This window comes from Heptranchias perlo, chromosome 40 (genome assembly GCF_035084215.1).
Source record: "Heptranchias perlo isolate sHepPer1 chromosome 40, sHepPer1.hap1, whole genome shotgun sequence".
NCBI classification, from domain to species: domain Eukaryota; kingdom Metazoa; phylum Chordata; class Chondrichthyes; order Hexanchiformes; family Hexanchidae; genus Heptranchias; species Heptranchias perlo.
The window spans coordinates 5,048,403-5,057,459 of record NC_090364.1 but is presented as its reverse complement, the minus strand read 5'-3'; the positions used below and the strand labels follow the sequence as shown (position 1 = coordinate 5,057,459).

The 9,057-nt window shown below is 43.3% G+C and overlaps 1 protein-coding gene across 2 annotated transcripts in view; it reads left to right on the top strand.

The window, feature by feature from the left end:
* Positions 1–5,868: 5,868 nt before the first annotated feature.
* ppfia3 (PTPRF interacting protein alpha 3) overlaps positions 5,869–9,057 on the top strand; it is a 97,109-nt gene continuing 93,920 nt past the window's right edge. For both annotated transcript variants that reach the window (XM_067974453.1, XM_067974452.1), the window contains exon 1: positions 5,869–6,114. The gene's annotated coding sequence lies outside the window, so the exon portion shown is untranslated. The remainder of the gene's footprint in view (positions 6,115–9,057) is intronic.

The window sequence follows — 9,057 nt, the reverse complement described above, 5'->3', positions numbered from 1 at the left end:
GGATTATAGATACCATCTGAATGCCGCATTTACATGACTACCTTGTTACTCACTCCCATCTACGAATTATTTTTTACAAAAATATTATGCCCTCATTAATCAAAAACATGCTAATGATAGGGAACACGAGACCATAATCACAGGGAAACACTGTGGGAAGTTATCGTGGTGTCACCACAACAGAACGATACTGCCTTCTGATTCATATGAAGCTAGAATAAACAAACTATTTTTCAGTTTGGAAGCGCACTGACTGTTCCATACAGAAAGCCCATTATAAAAAATATACACTGCAGTATGTAATTCTATACGCCACGAGGCAGGACTATAAACATTTTTACATTGTCACAAACGACAGTGGCAATGAAGGGGAAAGCAGTGAATCGCAGCACCATACTCCTGGTTTACTTCATTACTGTCCCGCTGTTGACCCCTTGAAGCCTGCGGTAAGGAGCCTCTTGTTTTCCCTGCGCACCTCCAATTCTGGCCTCTTGCGCGTCCCCGATTTTCATCGCTGTACCATTGGCGGCCATGCCTTCAGCTGTCCAGGCCCCAAACTCTCCCGAAACCTCTCCGCCTCTCTACCTCTCTCTCCTCCTTTTAAGCAGCTCCTCAAAAAACCTACCTCTTTGACCAAGCTTTTCCTGTTCTAATATCCCCTTATGTGATTCGGTGTCAAATTTTGTCCGGTTGACACTCCCTGTGAAGCACCTTTGGGACGTTTTACTACGTTAAAGGCACTATAGAAATGCAAGTTGTTGTTGTTATTTTCCACTGCCACTTTTGGGACCCACAGGAAGATCACCCAGATACCAAAGGAGATGTGGATTTTGTGGCCTTTTCATAATGGGCTACTGGCAGTGGGAGTACGATAATGGTACTTATTCCGTACGCAATTTTCTTCCTATCCATTATTGTTTCCCTGATTTTCTTCTACCGAGAAACCTTGCACATGGGGCCAACTCCATCCCCGTGGATGTGCCCTGGTCCTAAAGAACGAAAACTTGTATTTATACAATGCCTTTCACGACCTCGGGACGTCCCAAAGCGCTTTGCAGCCAAACGAAGTACTTTTTGCACTGTTGCAATGTAGGAAATGCGGCAGCCAATTTTGCGCACAGCACAGCAAGATCCCACAAACAGCAATGTGATAATGACCAGATAATCTGTTTTTAATGATGTTGGTTGGGGGATAAATATTGGCCCAGGACAGCGAGGAGAACTCCACCTGCTCTTCTTTGAAATAGTGCAATGGGATCTTTTACGTCCACCTGAGAGGGCGGACAGGGCCTCGGTTTAAAGTCTCATCTGAAAGACGGCACCTCCGACAGTGCAGCACTCCCTCAGTATGGCGCCGGAAAGTCAGCCTAGATTTTGTGCTATATAAATGCAAGTCTTTCTTTCTTCATGGTGCTAGACTTAACCTCTGACTTCCCAGGCTAGGGAGGGTGGGGGGAGAGTGGGGCGGGGTGGGGGGGAAACAGCCTGCTCCTAATTGCACTGCTGCGACCCCTGCTGGAAGCGAATTTGCGTGGCCATCAGATGAGACCTGGATCAGGCTTGGTTGTGATGACTACATAGTCAAACAGCCCAATGACACTGACTGCTTAGGCTTATAGATGGAGAATGAGGGCTGCTGGCACCCTAGGGGGAGTCATTATCTTCAGTGTGGGGTGAGGGTCTGTCTTACAGACTTGACACTCGAGACACAAGGATGGACGGTTATCTTGGATCTTCAAGAGTATTGTAGCTATCGAAAAGAATGATCTGTTCACTGAGGAACAACTCACTCTTCAGAGGCGATTCGGTTACAGAAATAAACAGCGATGGCCTTTTTGAAGATTCGCTTTTCAGTCAAGTAACCTCTGCTTAGAAGATTTTTTCCTTAATGCGCTCTTGTGTGCTTTAATTAAGTCCACAGAATATTCCAGCACAGAAGGAGACCATTCGGCCCATCATGTCTGTGCTGGCTTTTTGATGGAGCAATCCAAAATGAATTATCGTTACCTTGTATCTTCCTCTGCTTCAAACGTTTATCTGATCTTTGCTGAAAAGCTGCTGCGGTCTTTGTTTCAGTTACTCCTTGTTGTGACAACTATCTGCATAAAGAAATTTCTCCTAATCTCTCCCCTCACTCTCTGAATGACAATTTTAAATTGATGACTCCTCATCACTGACTCCCTTACCGGAGGAAATAGCCTTCCCCTGTTGATCCTGTCAAAACCCTTCATAGTTTCCCATTCTAATCCTTCTAAATCCATGATAATCTGTAATAGCCCATTATAAATCAATTATAGGTTCAGAACCTGTGACCAGTAATCCATTTTATCTCGGTTTAATCTATGATAACCTAAAATGACCCATTTTATCCTATCCCAATACACAGTAACCCATACCCAGCCCATTATTGGTAATTATAACAGTTGCCACGATAACTATTCCTAGGTTGTGTTTATGCTGCAATTTAAGGGTGGTTGGGAAGTTGTTTAGTGATGCTAAAGTCGGGGTCAACCAGATTGCAAGCCCGGCTATGTGTGACTGGAGTATAATTCCACTACAGTGTCAAATCTGGTTTAAGAAAAGGTGCTCCAGATTGGGCTGGTGGATCCCTTGGACCTCTTGAGCACTTTTTAATCTTATCTCTTGTGCTTTTAAGAGGTTTGGACAGGATTGAAAGGGAATTAGACAGGTGCTTGAAAAAGAGGAATATTAAAGCATATGGGGAGCATGCAGGAGAATGGGATTAGACCAGGCGGCCACTTGGACTAAAACACTGGCACAGTCTTGACGGGTTAAAAGGGCCTGTTTCTCTGATGTTACATCCCCTGATTCCATGAAATTTCCATTGGCAGCTTCACAGTATCAACCCTAAATGCATTCATACTATATCCTTGTGTGTATTATTTTTCGACAGGTATTAACCTGTTTATTTTAATTGCTGGTCCAACTGAGATGAATGAACTCACAACAGATTAGGGATCTGAACACTTCTAAACATCTCAGGGTAGAAACTCTGATCTGCAAACTTAACGACTGGTGTTAATTTCTATTATTTTATGTATGTACAGAAATGATGGGTAGGAAAAGATCACCTGGTCCATTAAGCCTGCCCTACACAGCCTGAAGCATCATGTTTTCACACTCTATACTGACCAGCTGCCAGGTAATCTCCAGATAAAAACCCATGGCCAGTTAGAGGGGGAAAAAAATCTGGAAAATCCCTCTCCGTCCCCCCCTTATGTGGTCAAAAACCAGTCCCAAAGATCTACTATCCTCTGGGAAAAGAAGAACTGCCTAACATCTAACCTGGCCCTACCCTCGCGTAACTTATACACATGACCGCTGGGACTTCCCCAATCTAGTTGAAATAATCGATCAATAGGAACACAATCATAGAATCATGCAGCACAGAAAGAAGCCATTCGGCCCATCGCGTCTATGCCGGCTCCTTGAAAGAGCTATCCAATCAGTCCCACTCCCCTGCTCTTTCCCCATAGCCCTGCAGTTTTTTGCCCTTCAATTATTTATCCAATTCCTTTTTGAAAGTTACTGTTGAATCTGCTTCCACCACTTTCAGGCAGTGCGTTCCAGATCAGAACAACTCATTGCATAAAAAGGCACTATATCAATGCGAGTTGTGTTGTGTTGTGGAAAGATGCACGTTGCTGCTTGAATCACACAAAAATGATCTTGTCGGGCACGTGGGTCGCTTTATTTGCTAAATGTGTGCCTGAAATTCATGTCATATTTTCACCTAGGATCTCAAATGAGTGTATTAAGTGTTTATACACGAAGTTTACAGGTCAGAGTTTCTACCCTGAGATGTTAATTAGTTTCTCTGAGTTTGTCACCCATACTGAGCCGGAGCAGCAATTGCGGAGCTAAAAATTGTCCCGAGCTTCCCTGAGCTAGGGAGGATAAAATTCAGCCGAGGTTCCCACTCCTGATTGTTATCCAGTGGTCCCTACTGGAAAGTGGATGTTGGATGAAAGAAAAAAAGAAAGGATTTGCATTTATATAGCGCCTTTCACGACCTCAGGGAGTCCCAAAGCGCTTTACAGCCAATGAATTACCTTTTTGAAGTGTCGTCACTGTTGTAATGTGGGGCAGCCAATTTGCGCACAGCAAGGTCCCACAAACAGCAATCTGATAATAACCAGATCACCTGTTTTAGTGATGTTGGTTGAGGGATAAATATTGGCCAGGACACCGGGGAGAACTCCCCTGCTCTTCTTCGAAATAACCCCGTGGGGGGCTCTTTTACATTCATGTCTCATCTGAAGACCTACCTATGTATTTCCAAATGTAAGGAATCTTACAACACCAGGTTATAGTCCAACAGTTTTATTTGAAATTCTCAAGCTTTCGGAGGCTTTTTCCTTCGTCAGGAGGAGAAAGCCTCCGAAAGCTTGCGATTTTCAAATAAAACTGTTGGACTATAACCTGATGTTGTAAGATTCCTTACATTTGTCCACCCCAGTCCATCACCGGCATCTCCACATCATATGTATTTCCAGCATTTTCTGTTTTATTTCAGGATCCCGGCATTAGCAGGTTTTTGAAAAGTATATTTGCACTTCACTTTAAGAACGTTTTGCTGCACGGTTCCAAAAATAATATATACAGTATTTTATTTTTTTTACTTTCAGTGCTCTGCTGTACATGATGATCATGGTAATGATTAAAGGGAGCATTCAAGAAAACGTTTCCAGAAAATGGTGTTAGGAAGAGAGGGAACGATGATTGCACCACAAATGGCAGTAATACACTAACCAGAATAAATAAAGCAGATTAAATATGGGTGATTAGTGGAAATAATACATTGCAAACTGCCAGGTGTTTTCACAGTACTGTGACAGAATCCTGGCCAATCAGAAGATTGGAAAGAGGAAGGGGGAGGGAGAGGGGACAACATGACAGAACTGATTTGTATTGCAGTGTGTGTACTAGGTTGGATCTCTTAAATTACACTGATGTTACTAGGAGTCTGTGCAGCACAACAATCTTAAAGTGAAGTGCGGTTTTTAAAAAAAAATACTACCAATGCTGGATATTCTGAAATAAAACAGAAAATGCTGGAAAATACATATGATGTGGAGATGCAGGTCTGGCAACACCTGAAAAGAGGAAACACTGCTTAAGATTTTGTGTACTGACCCTTTGGTTTGTGCCCAAAACACTAACCCATCTTCTCTCTTTTCAGGTACTGACAGAGCTGCCTTTGTCCAGGATTATTTTAAAGCTCAAGTACATTGAATGTCAAAAGTATTTATTCCAACACTTGTTCCAAGGAATCAGTGCATTCCATGTGGGGAAAGAAACTCTCATTGAATGTCCCCTCCACAGAACTCATTTGTTTTGAATGGGAAATTCAGGCTGGCAGCATGCAAAAGGGTGGCAATTAAAAAAAAAATATAAGCATGTTCCCCACCCCTTATATCCTATACTTTTTAACCCTGGGTGTATTTGCTTTGCAGAATATCAGACAATGGCCGGCTGCAGGAATTCTCAGCTTTTAATTTTCCCCAGGTTACCGCACCTGGCCAAGCCCTGGAATGACATCACACACTTTAGCATGACATCATCCCTATTGAAGTCCCGCCCCACGCCCGGCTCTTATTGGCTAGCTGGCGCCCCTTCCCACCCACCCCATAGGCCGGTACCGACGTCAATCAACCCCGTCGCCGGCCTCTCGCCCGCCTACATCTTGCAGTGCCTGCGAGCGGACAGGCCGTCTCCGCGGGCGATTGGTCGCTGCGGCTGTCAATCATGGTGATTGACGTCCCGGGGTGTCCGCGGCTGATCAGAAATGGCTCCAACTTCTTTTCCTTTGGAGTAAATGTGGGCGGGAATTGCAGGGACGGATTCTGGGAACCTGGTCTCCCTTTTTTTTCAATGGGAAGTAGTGGATGAGTGAGAGGGATTTTATTTCTTTGGAGGAGGAGGAGGGGGGGGGGGGAATTTAATTTTGATTGCCTTTTATTCCTTCCCCCCCCCCCACTCCTCCACCTCCCCTTTAAGGTTAAGGGACCTTTGGGGGAGGACTACTAGGATAAAGTGAAAAGGGAGCAGGAGAGGGCGAGAAGCTGGGATCCCGGCTTCCAGATTGCAGATGTGAGTATATATATATATATAGATGCATGCAATTCTATTATTAAAAAAAAATATGGTTTGATAAAGAGGCGTTTTAAATGATTATCACTGCAAACACCATCACTTGATGCCCAGGCTTGAGAGAGGGGTTAGTGACGCTTGGAGGCAGAGATTTGTACATTGTGCCCATCATGATCACGATGTCATTTTTTTTTTCTTTTTTTTTTGCAAAAAAAAAAGGTGCAGAAAAGTGTGACCACTTGCTGGAAGCTTGGGATTCGTTTCATGTGTGTGTGTGTATTTTTTTTTTGCATCTCCCCCCTCCCTCCCATCTCTTTCCCTGACATTCTGCTAAGGGAGATGTTCCCGACCCTGATTTAGAATGAAGGGAAATACAGTGGGGCTGGAGACGGGTGTGCTTGCCTTTTTTTTTTGGAGTGGAGGGGAGGGTGAGAGAGAGAGAATTTCCGTATGTAAAATGCACTTTGCATTTGATCAAGCACATCTGTAGTCAACAAACCCAGATTCAATCAGCACACACATATATGTTTTTGGAAATAAAAATAGTTTCATATTAGAATTTGCAGTAATGTGTGGGATGCAGCCACTCAAGACTATGTTGCAATAATTTTTTTTAAAAACACCCTACATTTTCAACTGGATCCCTGTCATGTAAAGATGGGCTAGGTTTCAGGTTCCTGTGCACCCAGAAAATTTAGTCTAGTTCTAAAAGAGATGCAGCGTTTCAGTGATTAGGTAAGGAATGACTGGGGTCTGGGGAGAGGGCAGGGGGCGACCCCCCCTCCCCTTCCCCCCGTGTATTTAAATGTACAGCCTTGTTAAAACGTGATGCTTTTTTAATACCTGCATTTGGTGTACCGCCTTGGTACCAACACCTACTGCCAGTGATTTATATACATTATATATCGTTGGCTTGCTTCCATTACTGGTGGTGATCAGGAACGGACTATTGCCTTTAAAATACAGTGTTTATATATATATATATATATATATTAAAAATCAGCAAATTATTTCCTACTTCAGGATGCACAGATTTGAATTCGTCTAGCTATCTCCACAGAACTCGTCTCAATGATTATCCGCTAATCGCGATCTGTAGGCAAGCAAATCATTAACGGCAACTATATAACCATATATGATTCCCTCTGATGAGCTGGGTTTTTATATATATATATATAGTGCTTCACTGGTATGTGGACGGCGTCTCTGCAGTGATTAAGTCGGTAGATAATTGTGATGTGTTGGTCTGCAGGCCATATGATCGATGTATTTCAGAAGCAATTAGAGTGCTGTACATGCATTTTATAAGGTGACCAGTGTCAGGATTCAGGTCCCTCCACTCGTGGAGACGAACACTTATAGACTGGGTCTGTAGGCGAACCGATACATAATGGATACACGTGTACATGTATGTGCACGCAGCATTTGTATATCTGAATACTGGACATTTGACATATAGTGACATTCTGAACAGAGAATTTGCATTAAATACACAGAGTAATTATTTGCTGTTTTATCATTGCATATGTCATTCTTTAAAAATTCACAGATAGGGTTAGTTGAATACTGAGGTTTATGAAATTACTCATCTTATATGGTTAATTATTTTAGCAATTGATTTTTTTTAAGGGGAAAATCTTTTTCTAGTATGCTGATAGGTTTAGATTAAGTAGGGTGGGAGGAGGCTCATGTGGAGCATAAACGCTGGCATAGACCAGTTGGGCCGAATGGCCTGTTTCTGTGCAGGTAATTCTATCTGTGTAATATTTCCTGGTATCCTCCACTGGATGAATAGGGTGGTTTAGCATGCAGACATCTTCAGGGATGCTATCAGCAGTCAGTCTTCCAGGAGGCAAATTTGATGAAGTGAGAGACCGCTCCCTGATCTCTTACTTGTCTCCGAGAACCCCCCTCCCCCTCCAATGGGGCTTTGAAGCTGCCCTTCCAGGAGCTGTCCTAATGGGAATGTCGGGGATTTGATCTCAAATGTCCAAGCCGTGAGTCCAATACTTCAGTGCTGTAGCCAATGCCTCACGGTTCTCTCTGCTCATTTAATGATTAATTCATTCATTTTGAATGAATAAATAAATGTGTAGTCAGCGTCTTTTTCAGGTAGTGTCTCGGTGAACGTAGCTTCTTCTCTGTGGCTCACAGAGAAGGTACTCCTAGCGGGTAAGAGAATAGTGTGATTGTGTCAGAGTCAACGGGTGCAAGGATGGTGCAGTCGTATCTGCCTGTCTACTTGGGTGGTTTAGATCTTGTTCTGACAGCCGTCCAAAACAAAGTACGCACTAAGTGAGTTTTAGTTTATTAACCAGCTATTGACACGTATTCCAGAGGAACAATGACCGTGTGTTCTGTATGCTGTTAACCTGTTATCGTGCAGTGCACTGATAATGTTCGTCCGTAAGACGTCAAGGTGTTCCTGACTTCTGTGAAACAAATCGTGTTTGAGATAAAATAATTTGTGTTGCAATTCATTACTGGCAGATCAACCTGTAGACAATTTACATTAATATTCAACAAACCAAAATTTTTCGAAAATAATACTGGTGACGTAGTATTCATTGATAAAAGGAGGGTGTTAGGCAGCCCAAAGAACCATGGTGTTGTCACTATGATTTCAGGAAAGTGCAATAATGAAGGTATAAAATTATTTTTTTTTCCCCTTTTGACTTTGCTAAATCTCAATAATCACTTGCATTTATACAGTGCCTTTTAATGTAGTGGAACATCCGAGGAGCAGACGTGAGCAGAACGATGTCAGCCGTGGCTCGGTGTGTAGCACTCTCGCCTCTGAGTCAGAAGGTTGTGGGTTCAAGTCCCACTCCAGAGACTTGACCACAGAATCCAGGCTGACATTCCCAGTGCAGTGCTGAGGGAGTGCTGTACTGCCGGAGGTGCCGTCTTTCGGATGAGACGTCAAACCGAGGTCCCGTCTGC